Source organism: Nyctereutes procyonoides, unplaced genomic scaffold (assembly GCF_905146905.1).
Source record: "Nyctereutes procyonoides isolate TBG_1078 unplaced genomic scaffold, NYPRO_anot_genome, whole genome shotgun sequence".
NCBI lineage: Eukaryota > Metazoa > Chordata > Mammalia > Carnivora > Canidae > Nyctereutes > Nyctereutes procyonoides.
In genome coordinates, this window is record NW_026575052.1 from 43523356 (window position 1) to 43542561 (window position 19206).

Below are 19206 nucleotides of genomic sequence, written 5' to 3' on the forward strand. Positions count from 1 at the left end.
TGTGTGAACTTGCCATGCTATTCCCTTGATCCCTTGGATTAAGAGGCAGCTATAAATGTACTACTGCTACTACTACTATTAGTAAACATTTGCATTCTAACTACATTCCAAGTGCTATTAGTGCATTATTTCATTTAATCTTTATAACTGCTGCACGAGATAAATACTAGTATCATCTATAATTTATAGTTAGAAACAGAACTCACAAAGAACTCAGAACATTGCTGATTTCACTTCCTTTTTTTCTACCTACCACCCTGACTATCAGCTGGCTTGGGAACTCCAAAAGAACATCCCTGAAAATGGCATCCATGATAATGGTACAGAATTCTCTGCAGGAAAATTTCCTACTCCAGTAGTTTGACGTTATATAAAGCTTTAGAACTCTCCACCAACTGGTTGGTGTTCCTGAGAACCGTGTGGTTGCTCAAGAAATCTCTGTTCCCTCTGTTCCAAAATCCTTTTTAACAGGGGAGTGCCAAATACCTCCAAGCCCCATTCTGAAAGAGAACTGGAAAAACAGTGAGACCAGGTGACTCACTTGGGAAGAACAAGCAGAAAGTAGTGCTAAGGAATCAGACTTGCATCTTATTGCAAAGTCCGGCCACTCAACTTTGCTTTTTAACAACCTTGAGTGACATTGAGTGAAAGATACTATTAAGGACAAACATATGTGGGGTAATTACAATCTCCGATTACACGATATGATTTTCTCCATTTGTTATTACGTTTTCTGATAGCAAATTTCAATACATTTTGTTGGAAAACCATGGAAAGTGCAGAACATAGTTATGGTGTATGTTTCAGCCTTGATTTCGGATTACATTTAAATTATTCTCTTCCTGTGCCTGTACACCCTTGCCCCATTTTTAAAGACCCAGCGTCCAGGTAGGAGAGACCAAGAGCATCCCCGAGGGCAGCAGCACCACTCCCCTCCCCTCCAGCCCCTGCAGTTCATTTCTCCCGTCTCCCCTCCCCCTTGGCTGGTGGCTCGCCATTGGCCGTTGCCATGACAACCAGCAGCTGCCGGCACAGGCCGCCTCTACCGCAGCAGGGGTGGGGCCTGGGGGAGGGGGCAGGAGAGGCGGAGCCAGAGGAGGTGCCTGCTGCAAGTTCCTGGCTGCCTCTGAGCTCACCCCATCCTCGGCGCGGGAGGAGGCGAAGTGCCGATGCCGCTGCCGCCGCCGCCTCGGCTGCTGGTGCTCTAGCGGGGCTGGAAGGGTGGTTCCTCTCCGCACCGTCGCCAGCCGGAGAGCGAGGGAACAAAATCCCAGCAGCGGCTGCTGATGTTGGGTTCGGAGGCTGCATCCGACTCGGTCGCAAGGAAAATGGATTCAGTTTGCATCTTTCCCTCCTTTCGACAGCTTCTCCGAGTCTCAGCATGGTAAGCAGGAGACGATGGGGCTGTCTTCTGGGTTTAGCCGCCGGGTCAAGGACCTGTGGGTACATTTGGGGCCGGCACTTGAACAATGACTCCGTCGGAGTAGGAGAGGGAGATGTGCAGACAGAGCTGGGGATGGAGAGAGGAAGGGTGCCGGGAAGAGAGAAGTAAGAAAGCATCCGCTGTGTTTAAAAAAAAAAAAAAAAAAATGGTGTTCTGATTTTATCTTGAACGGGCTCAGATTGCAGACTGAGCCACTTGGTTCCTTTCCTTCCCAGCTTAGCAGCAGAATCAGGGGGTGGAAGAAGAGCTAACAAGACATGGGTGTTATTGAAAGGATTCATTTAATTTGCAGCTCTCACATACAGGGTCGGGCCTTCCTAAAACCCGATTGGTGCCTCCTAAGCTTCCCGGCCTAATTATAAGGTGATTTTGCTTATTTCCTTCATCGCTAAGAAAAAGGAGCCCCAGAATTTAGCATTCTATTTCATATTCTAATGTACTCTTGTTGAGAAACCATTTGCTGGATAGAGTTTGATTTTTAGTGGGTAGATGTGATTATGAACATACAAATGTATATCCTATGGTTATGCATATCATGCATACACATGTTTCCTAGCATAAGTAGTGCATTTATGAAACATATTTATATGCATACTGTGCTCTGCAATCATATTTATGGGTTATAAATGCCCTTGCACACTTGGAGGTAATTGCATATTTTTGAAACTATGCTTCTGGTTTGTATTATTCATTGGCTTCATTTGGATTAATGTGAGATTTATTCTTGTTATTGTCCCTTAGTTTCATTGTGACCAATTAGGACAGATGCCTATCATTTAGACTGTATCTTAGGCCTAGATGGGAATTCATAGCCTGCCTCTTTTCTTTATTTTTAATTGGTTTGGGGGGGGGGTGACTTGAGAGCTCTGAATTTACAATGATGGGAAAGGGAGGTGGCTTGAGGTGTTATTTTGTGTCCAGCATCTTGCTAAGTGAATGTTGAAACAAATCAGTTTTCTCGAAATTCTACTCCATCCCTTTCATGTTTGTGTCTTGTGTCCCAGGAAGCACAGACGAGCTGGAAGGTGAAATGCATTCATTTTATTTGATAGTGCTGCTTGCTCTTTGGTCTTCATTCCTTCACTATCCAGGCACCATTTTACAGTTCTCTCAAATGTTGTATTATGGGTCACTTCTTTAGGTGGTTAAGTAGGAAAGTGGGATTGTTTTGAAAATCTAGGTGTTCCCAAGTGCCCTAGCCATTTCCAAATTAGTCTGCTTATACAATGAAATGAAAGAAGAGAGAGGAAAGCTTAGCAAGAGAATGTAAAGCAGGTCGCCCGAAATGGGGGGCTGTTATAGTTTACAAATGCTTACTAGGATCTGCTTGACCTTTTATTATGTCAAGACTTTATGGCAGCTCAGGACACTGAAGATGCCTGAGATGAGTAGGATACAGGGCTCCATTAATAATGCAGGGGATTGGATTTCACTGAATTAAAGCCAGAAAAATCCTTGCAGGTAAAAGTGTATTACATTCATCATATGGACTAGTTTTATCCATCAGTCTCTTCCCAAACAGTATCATTGTCAGTGCTAACATTTTTTATAATGTAAAGTAACATTTTTATGTTAATCTTGCATTTTATTTTATACTGCTCCTTCTTCATTTAAAAATTTTCCATGTATTTGAATGAAGTTTATAGTTTAATTTCTCAGAGAGTAAATGTTCCATTTGGTTTCTATATAGGAAGACTTAATGGGAAGAATGGATTTAGTATGCTTATGGCATGTTGTATATTATATAGATCCACAACTCTGTAAAGTCATGCTATTGTGTGCCCAATTATACCTAAATAAAGTAGAGCAAGGAAAGAAGTGCTTGGCTTATATGTCATATAAAATTTTTGTGACACACTGCATTCTAATCTTTTAATGATGACTTTTGAGTTCCAAAAATTAAAATTTTAGATATATCTTAAAAGCTTACTAGCTTTAAAAAATTTAAGACACATTTAGTTGACCCTGTTTCATGCAATGAAAACAGCTATCTTGGGGCTTTGTTTTATTTCCTTTGTGTTGAATTTTCATTAGGCTGTGGTTTTATAGGTGAAGTTGGTACAGTTTAGGCAGAGGCCAGTGATCATAGGCCATGAGCACAGAACTGACTATCAATAGTAGCCTGTTTTATCTGTGTGGTCAGGCCCTGATGGGAATCACAGACCTAGTTTTTGATCCCGCAGCTTGAGACAGTTATATGGCCTTTGCTGAGAGCCACACAAAAGTGAAGTGTGTTTAAAGGACTACAAGATGTGCTTTCAAACAAAAGATAAGTAAACTAGGATTATTTCATTTGGAGAAGAGAAAATTGAGACATGACAATCATTTGCTTTAGAAGATCTGGGAGTTGTTTGGAACCTAAAATATAATCAGTCAATGTGCTTCAACTTCATTAGGAAAAATGAAGATTAGAAATACAGAATGTAGAACTTGCTGATAGCAAAGTTGAGTTGTCCACTGGACAACAGATAAGGTAGCACTTTCTTTCATCAAAACCTCAGAAAGTATGACTTAGACATGCATTTATTTGGGATGGCGTAGGCTAGATTCTCTCTCAAGAAGTTCTCTAGCTTTTTCTAGAGCAAAGTGTCCATTTTATAGTGTGCTTTAGCCGTTTAATATCTGGTACTTCTAGATTTGTAATAGTAAGACTCCATTTTGGAGTCTTTGGGCTTGTAAATTACAGAATTTGGATATTTTTAAAGAAGTCAATTGACCATCTGCTTGGAAAATATTATGTGTCATCCTGTCAGGATGCAGGGAACTGAATATTGGCCTCTTCATAAGAGTCTTCTCAGCAACTTTGTGGAATGTAGTACCTAACAGCCATATTAAAATTTTTCTCTTTTGTATGGCTACTTTTGAAAACTAAAATAGGGTTGAGTGGGGTACGGATACAAAATAATTCAAGGGTCATCAAGGGATGTCGGAAAGAACAAAGTATGTGAGGGATACTTGCAAGTTATTGTTTAAATGTGCTGTTTAGCAGTATTCAAATTTAATTAATTCTCTGTTTCTCAAACACTGTCTTGAAAATGCCACTCTTGTTGGAATAGTAAATATTTTGACAGGCATTTAAACTTTAGTAAAACTTGTTTTAATTGGAGTAAAACCATTAATTCCTCACTTTGTGGTAGGATATTCCTTGTTTCTTCAACATATATCAATGTTATGTACATGCTTCTAGTCTCCATCAGGATGACTTAGAAAATATCTGAAAAGTCAAAACCATTTTCTACATTTCTGATAGGTTTATTAAAGGATTAATGCTTTGTTTTCCATGATTGCAGCCTAAAAGGGAACTGAATTTATCATGGAAGTTTCAACATAACTCAACAATCTGTTTTTTTCTGAAATAAATGAACCAGATTTATACTTGGCTGTTACTTGAGAGGTCAGTTGCAACTCTTCCTATTTGTATATCCCAAGTATTATTCTATCAATTAAAAATGTTTTTACACAAGAGGAATAAATCATATAATCAAACTATTTGTAGAGAGCTCTTATATGACTAGAACAATTGGCATATTGTAGCAATGTAGAATTTCCTTGGGATATATAAGATATACAGATGTGAAAATACAGTTGTAATAATTGCCATCATTACACCTTACATTATTAATATAATCTTTTGTTCTCAAAGTTATTTTACATTCTCTAGTTTTCATCTAATGTTCCCCCAAATTCTCCTGTGCCAGTAAAATTGTGTTATCATAAGTGGAAACAGGCTCAGAGAAGTTAGGCTTGTCCGAGTTTGGGTTTGGTAAATGGTCTAATTGGGCCTGGATTCCAAATTCCTCGAGCCCAAATCTACTGTGTCAGAACATTTAATATATTATCTTGCTAATTAAAATTTTAAAATAGACTAAATGTATGCTTAGGGTATCAGCCTCCCCCCACAAATAATGGTACACACAAAATTTATTTTGGAGAAAACCTGAGATTCTTGATATCTTAGAAAAGCATAAAAGCATTTGTCTGGGAAAAATCAGAAGTTTGTTGGATTGATGTGCCCTTTTTTTATGGCTAAGTATTGTTTTTATGTTTAGTGACATCCAGGTTAGGAGGAAACAATTTTTATTTCTGTGCTTAGGACCAAATTAAGATTCCTATAGATCCTGGACCTTGAAAAAAAACCCGGCCATGCCAATGTTCTAAGCATTTTTTCACCTACATGTTCTTAAAATTAAAAATGATATTACATCCTTAAAAAGTATACATCAGGGGTGCCTAGATGGCTCGGTTGCTCGGGCATATGGTTTGGTTTCGGCTCATGATCTCAGTGTGGTGAGATCGAGCCATGCATTGGGGCATTGGGCACTGTGCTTTTCTCCCTCACCCTTTGCCCCTCCCCCTGCTCCCATGTCCTACTTGCTCTGTCTAAAATAAATAAATAAATAAATAAATAAATCTTTAAAAGCAAAAAAAAAGTACATCAGTTCAGCAAGTTACTAATATTTTCCCTAGACAAATACTTTTATACTTTTCTGAAATTTCAAAAATTTAATACTTTTCTCCAAAAATATTCTATTTTGGCGGCGGGGGAGGGAGTCTTCCTTTCTCTGCTAATGCCCTAGGCACACAATTTGTGTCTATTTGGCAATTCAGCCCTGGCCAAAGAACAACTTATGCCATCTGAACTATCATTCCACATTTGGGAAGCATCCTTTATAATTAATTAGCTTGCAGTACAAGTGAGATCTGTCACACTAAAGACATTCTGCTTTAAATCAATATTCACCGATAAAATTAAATTTTATCTTTTAAAAGTTTTTTTTTACATTTAAAAAATACATCATTGTGAGAAATAAATAAAAGGTAATACAGAAATGTATAAAAAGGAAATCACCCGGAAACCTACCTCAAGAAATAATTACTGTTAGCATTTTGGGAAAATTTCCTTCTAGATTTTTTTTTTTTAATTTTTATTTATTTATGATAGTCACAGAGAGAGAGAGAGGCAGAGACACAGGCAGAGGGAGAAGCAGGCTCCATGCACCGGGAGCCCGACGTGGGATCCGATCCCGGGTCTCCAGGATCGCGCCCCGGGCCAAAGGCAGGCGCCAAACCGCTGCGCCACCCAGGGATCCCTCCTTCTAGATTTTTTTTTACATACTCTAGGTATTGTTTTGTAGTTCTTTTACTTTATATAAGGTGACTGTCTTTCCGTGTCAATGAAATATGTCTCTACTAAATTTTTAATCTCTGACGTTTTTCCTGATTCAAGATGCTTTTTCCATGAAAGTATAAAGACCTGCAAGTCTTTATACTTTGTTTTAAATACTTGTCATGATACAGGTAGATCCTGCTTGATTTACAGCAGCTGTGAGTCAAGCATTGTTTTCAGGAAATCTGAGATCTGTTACTCTGACCTGCCACTGCATCTCACAATGGGTATTAAATTAATCTTGGTTATCTCTTGTCTGCTCATAATGAGTGAATTTTAAGCCCAAGTCAATTAAATCTTTGTCTGAATCACTAGAAATGTCACCATATGCATGCATAAGCAAACAAGCAAAACAACAAAAATAAATTTCTTTCAGATTTTTGTCATTTTTCCTCAGTATGGTAGTGGCATCCTACAGTCTTAACCACTGTGTCCAAGTCAAATCCTCTATGTAAGCTTTTTTTTCTTTTTTTTAGAGAGAGAGAGAGAGAAAGTACATAAGCACAGGATGCAGAGGGGCAGAAGAAAAAGGAGAGAATCCCAAGCAGACTCCACATTCCGTGCAGAGCCCAATGTGGGGCTCTCATAAACCTGAGATCATGATCTGAGCTGAAACTAAGAGTCAGATGTATAACCAACTGAGAACCTAGGTGCCCCAGCATATTTAAGCAACATACATTAGCTGTCACATGATTTCCTAGAGTAAACTAAGCTTTATTTGGTTAAGTGTCCAACTCTTGATTTCAGCTCAGGTCATGATCTCAGGGAGTTGAGATAGAGTCCTGTGTCAGCTCCCTGCCTGGTGTGGAGCCTGCTTGAGATTCTCTGTCTTTCCCTCTGCCCCTCCCCCACCTCCTCTCTAGCTTGCTCTCAAGTCCAATCTCTCTGGGGGGAGGGGGGAGGAATGAAAGGCCAGTGATCTGACTCTTCTCTTTTATAATATGAATGGTTGCAATCTCCTTATACTTTAAGTTTGAGCTTTAAATATAACTCTTTAGAGAGAGGTTTCCTTAATTATATCCCCATTATTATCCTCTACACCCTGTGGATTTCCTTCATAGCATTTACCAAAGTCATAATTATAGAGCTATTTATTTGCGTGCTTGATTTTCCCTACCCTTCAGTAGATTGTAAGCTCTTTGAGGGCAGAAAATGAAACATTAATGAAACCATTAATGACAAACGTCATGGCACAACGTATGTGCATGATAATTGTTGGTTGGCTGGCTGGCTGACTAGATGGATGGATGGATGGATGGATGATCTCCTGCAGGCCCTCTGGTTTAAGATTGTGGAATATTTTTCCCACTAGTAGTTCTTTGGACTGTGATTATTCATCCTTTTATTTGGGCAGTAAAAACAAGTGGATTGTATTTGTATTTGTGACATTCTCTTTATTCTAAGATTTGGGTAAAGGGAAATCAAATTCTTAAAGGCAATCTCAACGCTTTAAAAATCAATAATTGAAAGTTGTTCACTATGTACTATGACATAAATAAGAAAAGCTGTGAACATTTCTTGCCTCCTCTATTCCCTTTCAAAATTGAATTGTAAGTCAGAAATAGTGATGCCACCAGTAAGGAAATTTCTTTGGATTCATTGAATTTATTAAAATAAATTAGTAATTTAATTATTATTAGCATCAAATCACATATCCACACTTACAGTTCTTTTGCTATTCTGGAAATCCACTCTAGTAAATTCACTAATAAACAAATCATCCCTTCGTATCTGTACCCAGAAAGTAAGACTAAACAGGAATGGCGGTAATAATCTCACTCAAAAGATAAATTAAGGCAGCATCTTGCTTTCATGGAAGTTGGGAAACTGAAGTATGAGGTAGAAGTCTTTGTTCCCTTTCTTTGACATCTGAATCAAGATCATTTACTGCAATGCTTGAAATTCTGGAGTCTAACTGCAGCAAAAATATACATAGAAAACCAAGTCTGACTAATTTTAGTTGAGACTCTCTGGTCAGAAAACAATTCGCTGGTGTTATTTTCAAGAAGGAAATTTGCTGAGATCATTGGGACTCTAAAAAAGCTTTGTGAGCATGTGCTCAAGTAAAAAGGGTGATATTTTCTCATGACTTCTGTTCCAAACTGGAAACATTCCCTTGGAAAATGCTACCAATACAACGACAATGAAAATGTAAACCAAGCAAATGTTTCTTACCCACATTCCTTATCTGGTTTTTCCCTGTGCAGCATTTCATAGAGAGAGGTATCTTCCAAAAATAAGCTGAGCTCATACTCTGTAGTCATTACTGATCCATATTATGCCCCATAAACTCTTCTTAGATCAGATATATCTACTTCAAACGTATTTTCTGGAACAAAAGCCATCTTTTTCTATGCAAGGATGCTGATGAAAACAACTAGACTAGAATGCTTTAAAGGAGTACCATTCTGTAAAATCCTTGATATGGTGCCATTCTACCAATAAGCCATTAAAAGAATAGCAAGACAATCGGCAATTATTTAAATGACAGTCACCAATCTGGAGGTGGTACAAAAAAAAAATTAACACTCTGATTTCTTATGAGACTTCTCAAAATTCTGCTAATTGGCACTGATAGGACAGAGAGAAGGATTTTGGTGTTTTGAAGATATTATATTTTTTTAAATTTTTTTTTAATTTTTATTTATTTATGATAGTCACACACAGAGAGAGAGAGAGAGAGAGAGAGAGAGGCAGAGACACAGGCAGAGGGAGAAGCAGGCTCCATGCACCGGGAGCCTGATGTGGGACTCGATCCCGGGTCTCCAGGATCGCACCCTGGGCCAAAGGCAGGCGCCAAACCGCTGTGCCACCCAGGGATCCCTTGAAGATATTATAGATCCCAAATTGCTTTCTTATGAATTTCCTAGATAATTCCTATTATGAAGATGGGGGAACTCTGGAATTACTGGAGTTTCTCCATCATCTGCTCTGCTCTGGTTACCTAGACCCAGAGGAAAGAACTAACTCCCACTTTTCTGGTTCTGTCTCTGTCTCCTACATCTCTTAAGGAGGAATTTATTTTTTATTTTTATTTTTTTTTAAAGATTTATTTATTTATTTATTTATTCAGAGAGAGCAAGAGAGAAAGGCAGAGACACAGGCAGAGGGAGAAGCAAGCTCCATGCAGGAAGCTTAAGGAGGAATTTAAATGGCAATTAGTTAACCATAAAATGAGTTTTGTATTTTAGAAAATATACGATTTTGGTTTATTAAGGAATACATTTGACTTATGATTTACTTTTATTTTTAAAACACTTCATTAGGGCAGCCCCGGTGGCGCAGCGGTTTAGTGCGCCTGCAGCCCAGGGCGTGATCCTGAAGACCCTGGATCGAGTCCCATGTCAGGCCCCTGGATCGAGTCCCATGTCAGGCTCTCTGCATGGAGCCTGCTTCTACCTCTGCCTGTGTACTCTGCCTCTCATTCTCTCTCTGTGTCTCTATGAATAAATAAATAAAAAATCTTTTAAAAAAATAAAAATAAAACACTTCATTAAATAAAAGCACCTACAAAGTTTTGAGTGTTTTGAACTAGATACCTAAAACACCAGCAATCATTAAAAATAAACCCTAGCCTTACCCTAGCTAGTTTTACACAGAAGGAACATTTTAGCCATCTTGCTCTCTTTTTGGCTAGATGGTCCACATTTTAGGATCTACAGGGTATGGTGCTATACTCTGAAACAAGAGAAAGGAAAATAGCCTGGTATAAGGGAAATTTTTTTTCTTTCACTATTGTGTGACCATTAGGTTTTTATCCCCCATGGATTTATTTATTTATTTTTTAGTTTTTATTTATTTATGATAGTCACACAGAGAGAGAGAGAGAAGAGAGAGAGAGAGAGACAGAGACATAGGCCGAGGGAGAAGCAGGCTCCCTGCACCGGGAGCCCAACGTGGGATTCGATCCCCGGTCTCCAGGATCGCGACCTGGGCCAAAGGCAGGCTCTAAACCTCTGCGCCACCCAGGGGTCCCTCCCCCATGGATTTAAATGAGCCCTATCTCTAAATGCATGCTTAAACATGTCTGCTTCATACTAATGCTCTTGTTTGGACAAGTTTGACTGCACATACTGTCCAGTCTCTTTTAACTATATGATTTTATATTTTTCTCTTTTCACTTTATTTACACTTTTTGAAATCAGACATAAATGGCTCAGCCAGAGCTCCTGGAAGGTAGCAAAGAAGCAAGATTAATATTTCTAGTCAGTCACTGATCATTTGCATACTGAACTTTCACTAACATTCATGTAGTTGGAAAACATTAACTGTCTACATTTATTTAATGTAATCACCTTGCTTTGAAACATCGATCTTTGGCTGTATAGTTGACTGTAATCTAAGCAGAATTGATCCATTCATAGTTCATATGGTGCCATCACTTACACATTCTTGATGTCCTTAAATGCTGTTTGACTAACAAAAGGATCCTTATGACTGAGAGGACAAGATGAAATAATGGAAAAGCATTCTGTTCAGGAGACTCATTTTGCAAAGAAGCACTCTCCCTTGAGTCAGTCTGAAAAAATGTTCAGACTTGATGCTGACCCATCTCTACTCTTTAGAATTGGGGACATCCATCATTTAAAATTTTCTTTATAATTCAAATAAAACAGTTTATTCCAACAATGAATGAGATAACCCTTACCCTCTTAATAACAAGGATATCTGAGGTTCTCTGAGTGTAACAAGTATGAAAAGGAGAAAACCACGTATTTTTTCTAAGTCATCCACAGAAAGAGAAAAAGAACTATACTGAGTACCTATTCTGTATCTATTAGACTGTTTTCATCCATGTCTATTTTTGCAATCCTCACAACAGAGGCATTGTTCTTCCCACTTTTCAAGAGGAAAATAAAGCTTAGATAGGTTAAATATCTTAGCTGAAATAATTCAGTTAGTGAGTTTAGAAATGAGATTGAAGTAAGATCCATGCTGATTTTATGGCACAGTAGTTCAAAGCTGGAGCCTGTGGACTGGACCCAGCTCAGGAAGGAGTTTGTAAACATGTGTAAAGTGTTTGTAAACAACAGTCTATGCTTCCAGCACAGCAAGAATGACCCAGCAGATAAGCATTTAATAAAAAAGAACTATCTCTGTGAACTTTAATAATGCTGTTGATCTGGTTTTTAGGGAATCATAATGACACAATGATAATTTGCAGCTTCAAGTGTTTCCTTTTATGCTCCATCAGTTATTCATCTTTTTTATAATTAGTAAGCTAAGTCGGTTTTTCACAGTATGTGTTTAAAACTTTATTTTACAAAGAATACAATTTAAGTTACAAAGAACTTTTGATACTTTAAATTCTCCCAAATATACAGGTAGAGAAGATGTTGTATATTATGTTATGTTATATTATCTATAATCATCCTCAGAGTAAAGTTCAGTGTCTACTTGTGCTTAGCATTACCTAATGACTGAGAAGTATGGAACTCAAATCCAGATTTCTTCAGAAATTTTTTTTCTGTAGGATCCAGCCCCAAACAACCAAATGATACATCAGTGATGTGAATCAGGGCCAAAGAATTATGACATGATCTGACCTGGCCTCTAAGCCCTAACTCAGGTGCTAAGGTAACTTAAGTTCTTTTGATTCTTCCTTCCAGGTCCTTCTTTTCACATATAATCTAGGTGTGTGTGTGTCTGTATCTAGAAACAACTAAATAAACCAAGAGCTGTGGATAAATAATTCCTGCATGTGTATCATCATCATCATCACTAACACCACAAAAGCATTAGTGAAGTTCCTTTAAATAGCATTCAGAGACTCCAATAATTGGCCCTGGTCCCTGTCCAAAAGGAAAAGGGGTCAAATTTAGTAGAATGTTAGCACATGCTAACACTTACACATAATGTATAATTAGCCCCACCGTTGCCAGCAGAAGTCTTCTCTGTTTTTGTGAAGTGACCACTATAGCTTCTAGCTAATAAGCCTGAACTATTGATGCACATGCTAATGAGGGTGGTTTTGAATCAGTATTTTAATCCTACCTTTCTCCTTCTAAGGTGTATCTTTCATTTGATGAGCCAAATGTAATAATGTTTCCATTAACTCTTAAATAGAGATTATTGAGGCATATCAATCTACTTTTTAGACTAAATTTGGGTTTAAAAAAAGTCTTAAAAATTACTTTCAAAACATATTTTTTAATGTCAGTCGTCACTGTGTTGGTTTTTGTGTTTTACTACTTTGCCTAAATGCCAAGCATTGCACTTAAAGTCATTGCATACCCTGCACCAACATGCTTTGAAGAAAGTAATAGTATTCCCATTTTATACAGAATGAAATTAAGGTTTATTGAGGTAAATCAATGTAATACTTTCTCAAGATTATCTAACTAATGACTGATGGAAACAGACTCTGAACTCCAGTATGTCTGACTCCCATCCCCAGTGCCTCTTAACTAACATGCTAATTAGTTCCCTTTTGTAATGAAAATTTGATTGTGCTCCTGAAAATTAGAGTAAATGAAGAGAAAGGCAAATATATATTTTTAATGTTATTGTTGTTGTTAAATATTAATCAAGACCTAATTTTTGCTAAGTAAAAGATAGCAACACTCTGCAGAAATGTACATTCAAGAACAAGGTCCATATAACCAGTTTCCTCAGTGAAGAAAGAAAACAAGGGAGAGATGAAATGGGCCCCAGTCTTATTATAAACCATGTGGATATTTTGTGTTTAAGTAACTATTTGATCATGCATGAGTTGTATTTGTACGATATAATCTGGGATTCTCTTTTTAAAGCAAAATTTTAAATAGGCATTAAATGTATTTTAATAAGAGAAAATTACCTGGTTTTCCTATCTACTTTTTTCAAGTAATTAAGGAGCTGTGTTTTGTGCTGTGTTTTCCACAGTTTTGTAAACTATGAACATTATGTTTTTCTCTAAAGACATTCAGAAAGCAATTTTACAGGAATTTCATCTCTGGATAAAAATCCCCAAGTGCAAAATAGACTGAGCAGCATAAATCCCAGAACTTAATGTTATGAACAGTACAGTTTCTGTGCTCTTGTAATTTCTATGATGCTATATACATAAGACTTTTTTGTTTCAATTTTTGCTTGTAGTGAATAGCAGGAGTTTTGACAACAGTAGATTTGGGTGAGAAAACACTGAAACCTTGATTTATCTGTCTCTCTATAGATCAGATATATGATAAAGTAACTGTGGCCTATCCCAACTATGGAATGCAGTGAGGCCCTTCAAACAGTATATTGTAGAAAAAAGTATTATAACATAGGACAATATGTAGAATATGTCTTTTAAGTTAAAAGCTCAAAAATCAAAAGAATTTGATGCCAATTTTATGAAAAGAAAAAAAATATACAAACACAGACATATGTTTTTAAAGATCAAAATATTGACAAGAATTAATTCTGGATGATAACTTTATGAAAAATTTCTTCATTGAGTTTTTTATGATTTCCAAATTTACCAAAATGTATTTTACTTATTTAATTAGCAAAATACAAATATTTTTAAATGACAGACTTTGTCATCAAGATCAGTAAATCATCCATAAACCCAAATATTTTTACCTATCTGAAGTGACTCTGCAGGGCTCCTGAAGATGGAAAGTTTGCTTTCTCTGCTCAGAAGTTCCAAATTGGTGTCCACCTACAACCAGTGTTCCTGGTGAACCACAAAGGAAAGGGAGTGGCTAAGAGAACAGGATATAGGCTCTCTACACAAAATACCCATTGGGGTGTCCCCCTCCTAAAGTTTCGAGAACAAGATCCTGTCATGAAATAGCTTGAAAACCCGATAGAATTGATAAAATTAATATTCTATATACCAAATATCTAATTTCTAAAACTAAAATTTCCAATTTTCCCTTGAATATTCATCATCTTGTTGTCATAGTCTTGAGTGGTTTTAGTTCACAGTAGTTTAATTAGATTCAATATTAATAGGACAAAACTCCAAGCTTAACTCCATGTGATTTAGTCATAATTCATTTTTATTGGAAACCTTAAACAAGGATTTTTATAGCTTTTTTTTCTTTTTTTTTTTTTTTTTAAGATTTAGTTATTTATTTGAGAGAGAGAATATGTGAGCTTGGGGAGGGGCAGAAGGAGAGAGAGAATCCTTAAACAGACTGCCCCCTGAGCTCAGAGCTGAAGTGGGATGGGGGAAGCTGGGGCTGATCCCAGGACACTGAGATCATGACCTGAGCCAAAATCAAGACTCGGACTCTCAACCGACTGAGCCATCTAGTTGACCCTAGATTGTGTATTTTAACAAACCTCAGTGATGAATCTTAAGTTAACTCAAATATCTTGTTTCCTATGTGAATTACTAACCAAATTAAAGTACCGATTAGTCTTCATTTTGTGACTTGGTAAGCTGTTCATTTTAAAACCTGGGATATATTTAAATATTTTGAATTAAAATGGAACTTTAATATTTTTTTAAACTGAACGCGAATGAATGTTCTTTAGATTTGTGGTCTGGATTTTAATACAAAGAAATATTTAAGTTTAAAAATAGGGATCCCTGGGTGGCGCAGCGGTTTGGCGCCTGCCTTTGGCCCAGGGCGCGATCCTGGAGACCCGGGATCGAATCCCACGTCGGGCTCCCGGTGCGTGGAGCCTGCTTCTCCCTCTGCCTGTGTCTCTGCCTCTCTCTCTCTCTCACTGTGTGCCTATCGTAAATAAATAAAAATTCAAAAAAAATATTAAAAATAATTCTAACACCTACGAAGTATTCTCTAAGGTGTATGTGTGGAGGAGTAGAGAATGGGAAATACATAATGGGTAAGACTCATTCTTAAAAGTATAGTAAAGCAGTAAGAGCTTAGACACTAAAATCATGCCAAGAAACACAGTGACCTTTATCGAAACACAAGAACATTTGCAAATTGGGAATCAAACGTGAACATCTTTATAAGAAAACTTGGTTAAGGATACCAATTAAGGGGATGCCTGGGTGGCTCAGTGGTTTAGCGTCTGCCTTTGGCTCAGGTCCTGATCCCAGGGTCTTGTTAGTACCACATCGGGCTCCCCTGCCTATGTCTCTGCCTCTCTCTGTGTGTCTCTATGAAGGAACCAAAAAATAAAAAATAAAAAAAAAATTAAAAAAAAAAAAAGAATACCAGTTAAGGAGCACGAATAAAGAAAGACAATAAATTCGCAAAATTGGGTTTATGAACCCGGAAGTGCAGGAGGGGCATTGTTCTCTGCCTTTTCCTTGAAGTTAAAAAAGAATGTTTCAGCTAATGGAATCAAGCCACTGCTGGCCTTCTTTATCAGAGAATAATGCAGAATACAGATTTTCAAAATGAAACAGAACAAAATCACATAATCAAAGCACTTTGCAGCAAATATTTTCTTGCTGAACTCTGAATTCCAGCGTACCTGAAGCTTTATCACTTGAGATGTATTAGGAAAAAAAACAAAACTACAGGACAAGTATGGAATGACTGTTAAATCCTGAAAATTATGAATGGCTTTCTAAAGTTTTTTTTTTTTTTCCCTGTTTGAACCCTTCCTGGCATGTGAATCTAATGAGGCAATGTGCACAGGAAGTATTGGAAAACATGTTAGATACATTGATCCCAGTTACAGTCAAGGGACTCTTGCATTATTATTTTTTTTCTGTATTTAATGAAAAAAATGCATCCCAGAAAATGAGGAAAAATATAAACCAGAGGGGAAAGGTCACTGAGTATTTGATGAGAGTATTGATCCTGATTTGCCTGCCTTCACTTTGGTGTTTTCCCTTTTTGAGCTATGATTATTACTACTCCATCCTCCATACTAAATAATCTGTAAATTCTCTCCCTCACTGGGTGTAGTCAAATGCCACTGAGACAGAAACCTATAAATCCCTGTCAATTCTCTTAAACTCCTTATTGTCATTCTCTTAAACTCCTTATTTCCCTTTAAGTAAAAGGAAAGTCTTGGGGTTTGGGGATTATGTATAAGAAGGACTATTGTAGCCAGAAGTGTGATGGCCCATCATTTCTGTCAGTCCTATATTGCTTCTCAAGATAATATAGCCAATATTGGCTTTTGATCATTTTCCTCTTTTACTGTGTGTGTGTGTGTGTGTGTGTGTGTGTGTGTGTGTAAGAAGGAGAGAGATGACATTTAATTTAGCAAACAACTCATTAAATCCAAGCCATACAGCTTTAAAGACATGTAATTTGGTATGATGCCGGACTCACTAGTCAGTCCAGTGCATAAAGATACCGTGTTTACTGTTTCTTGATTTCAGCCCAGATCCTGGATCCATTAATTGCCAATGTTCAAGCACAAGGTGAATGATTGACAGAGATGTTATTGAGAAGGTTTCTAGTTTATTTAAAGGGTTATATTAGATTATATTTAAGGTCTCTTTCCACACAACATTATGAATGTGTGGTAAGTAGACCCTTAGGGCAGGAACATTCTCTGGTGCATAAAATATTTGCTCTTGCACATTCAGAAAGTCACTTTCTAAATTTTTCTTTTTTAGAGGCCATACTGGAAGCCAGTTTGTGTTTGTGTGATATTTCAATCAAGGTATGAATATAGCTCTACTTGAAAGAAAAAAATCTAGTAGAAGGATACAAGATTATCCTTTATATTCCTGTCCATTTCTCAGAACATGTTTTGCTGTTATAAAGAAAATTAGAGAATTCCTTTACTTGACAAGGATTCTTTTCCCACAGTCTTGGTATTGGAGTATTGTTTAAGTTTTTTTTTTTTAGGATGCACCATTGCGCCATTGTGAAAACACAAACCTGGGATTCAGAAATCCTGAGTCTGATCTCTGTTCAGCTACAAACTAGCTGGGTGACATGAACAGGCATCCCGTCCATTAGTGATTTTTCGTTTTCCAAAAATGTGAAAAGAGAGAGAAAGGGTATCAACTGTGAAAAGAGAGAGAAAGGGTATCAACTCCTTTTTTTATACTGTTGCTCCCCTTGAAAAGAGAAAAAATAAGTAAAGAACAGAAAGGTTTTCTTAATTCCTTTGCCATTGGGTGTGTAAATCTATTTGCAGACTGATTGAAGAAATCTTCCTCCAAAATTGGAAATCCTTCTATTTGCCCTTTTATTTGCCTCGGGTAGTGATTACAAGTATTTATGGACTTGAATTACTTCCCCCATTAGCCTACAATCTCCTTGAGGGAAGTAATATAGGAGAGAGAGGAAAAAAGAAGGGGGAAACATAATCCTAAGGAGTAAATCAGAATCCAGGAAGGGTTGAGGGAATTGCAGATGACACAAAAACACCTCTTCATTTCACCTTTATTTTTTTTTCATTTCACCTTTAAGTTTGTAGTATCTAACTACAAAATGTAAAACTCTGTAAAAATTGCCTTGACTGGTTGGAATATAGTGAAGATCTGGGGAAAGAACATTGCAGGTATGTGTCATCAGTTTTAAATAACTGCAGATTAAACAATTTTTTAAATGACATGGAAAATGTTCAAAGTACATTTAGTAAAAATGTAGACCTAACAGCCTATGTTTGTTAAAAATATGTTCATATATGCATGGAGAAAAAAGACCTGCAGGAAATACAAAAAGTATTCAGTAGTACAAATATTGGTGAATTTAATTTTTAATTTTTGTTGATCCAAGTCTCTAAGTTTTTCCCCAAAGAGCATTTATTACTTGGTAATAAGAAAGGAAGCAAACTAAAAAAGAGCTTTTAAAGTTGCCATTGTCTGAATGTTTTTAGAAAGTTCCTGATGAAGGGCAGCCCGGGTGGCTCAGCGGTTTAGCTCCGCCTTCAGCCCAGGGTGTGATCCTGGAGACCTGGAATTGAGTCCCACGTCAGGCTCCCTGCATGGAGCCTGCTTCTCCCTCTGCCTGTATCTCTGCCTCTCTCTCCCTCTCTGTGTCTCTCATGAATAAATAAATAAAATCTTAAAAAAAAAAAAAGGAAAATTCCTGATGGATATTAGGTAGGTTAAGGGCAGAGCTCATATTCTTTCATATTAAGGTGAATGATTTCATTGTTCCTTTTTTAAAAATGTGAGTTAAAATAATTATCAACCAGGGTTTCGGGTGGCTCATTCGGTTAAGTGACCAACTCTTGGTTTCTGCTGAGGTCATGATCTCCCATCCTGAGATCGAGCCCTGTTTTGGGCTGTATGCTTAGCTTAGAATCTGCTTGAGATTCTCTGCCTCTCCTTCTTCCTTTCACTGCCACCCCCCTCCCTCACACGTGTATGCTCTCTCCCCCTATAAAATAAATAAAATAAAATTAAAAAAATAACTATCAACTATATGAAAATGCAAGGAATGAAAACCCTAGGAATTAGACAAGCCAAATGAAGACCAGCAGCACTGTCCTGTCAGTATTAAAGTGTAGTGATGCTGAAGGAAAATCCCCAAGATCACGTCAAGCAAAGCAAAGTGACTATGTCATCACCATCAATTAAAACAAACAAAAAAAGGCTTTCTTGATGTTCTGCGTACTTACAGTTATGCAGATTAATATTGGGGTCATTTCTTTTTTTGAAAATATGACCAATTGATTTATATTCACAGATCTTTTTAATTTCTAAAATGAATTCTGATAAACCATTATGTCATCCATTAGTATTTATTCAGTACCTACTCAGACTGTAATTCTTCTTACTCATTCT

At 37.2% G+C, this 19206-nt stretch overlaps 1 protein-coding gene across 3 annotated transcripts in view; it reads left to right on the forward strand.

Annotated features, from left to right (window-relative positions):
• Window positions 1-1187: 1187 nt before the first annotated feature.
• The window catches only part of JAKMIP2 (janus kinase and microtubule interacting protein 2), a 171702-nt gene continuing 153683 nt past the window's right edge, over window positions 1188-19206 (forward strand). For all 3 annotated transcript variants that reach the window (XM_055330952.1, XM_055330953.1, XM_055330954.1), the window contains exon 1: window positions 1188-1384. The gene's annotated coding sequence lies outside the window, so the exon portion shown is untranslated. The remainder of the gene's footprint in view (window positions 1385-19206) is intronic.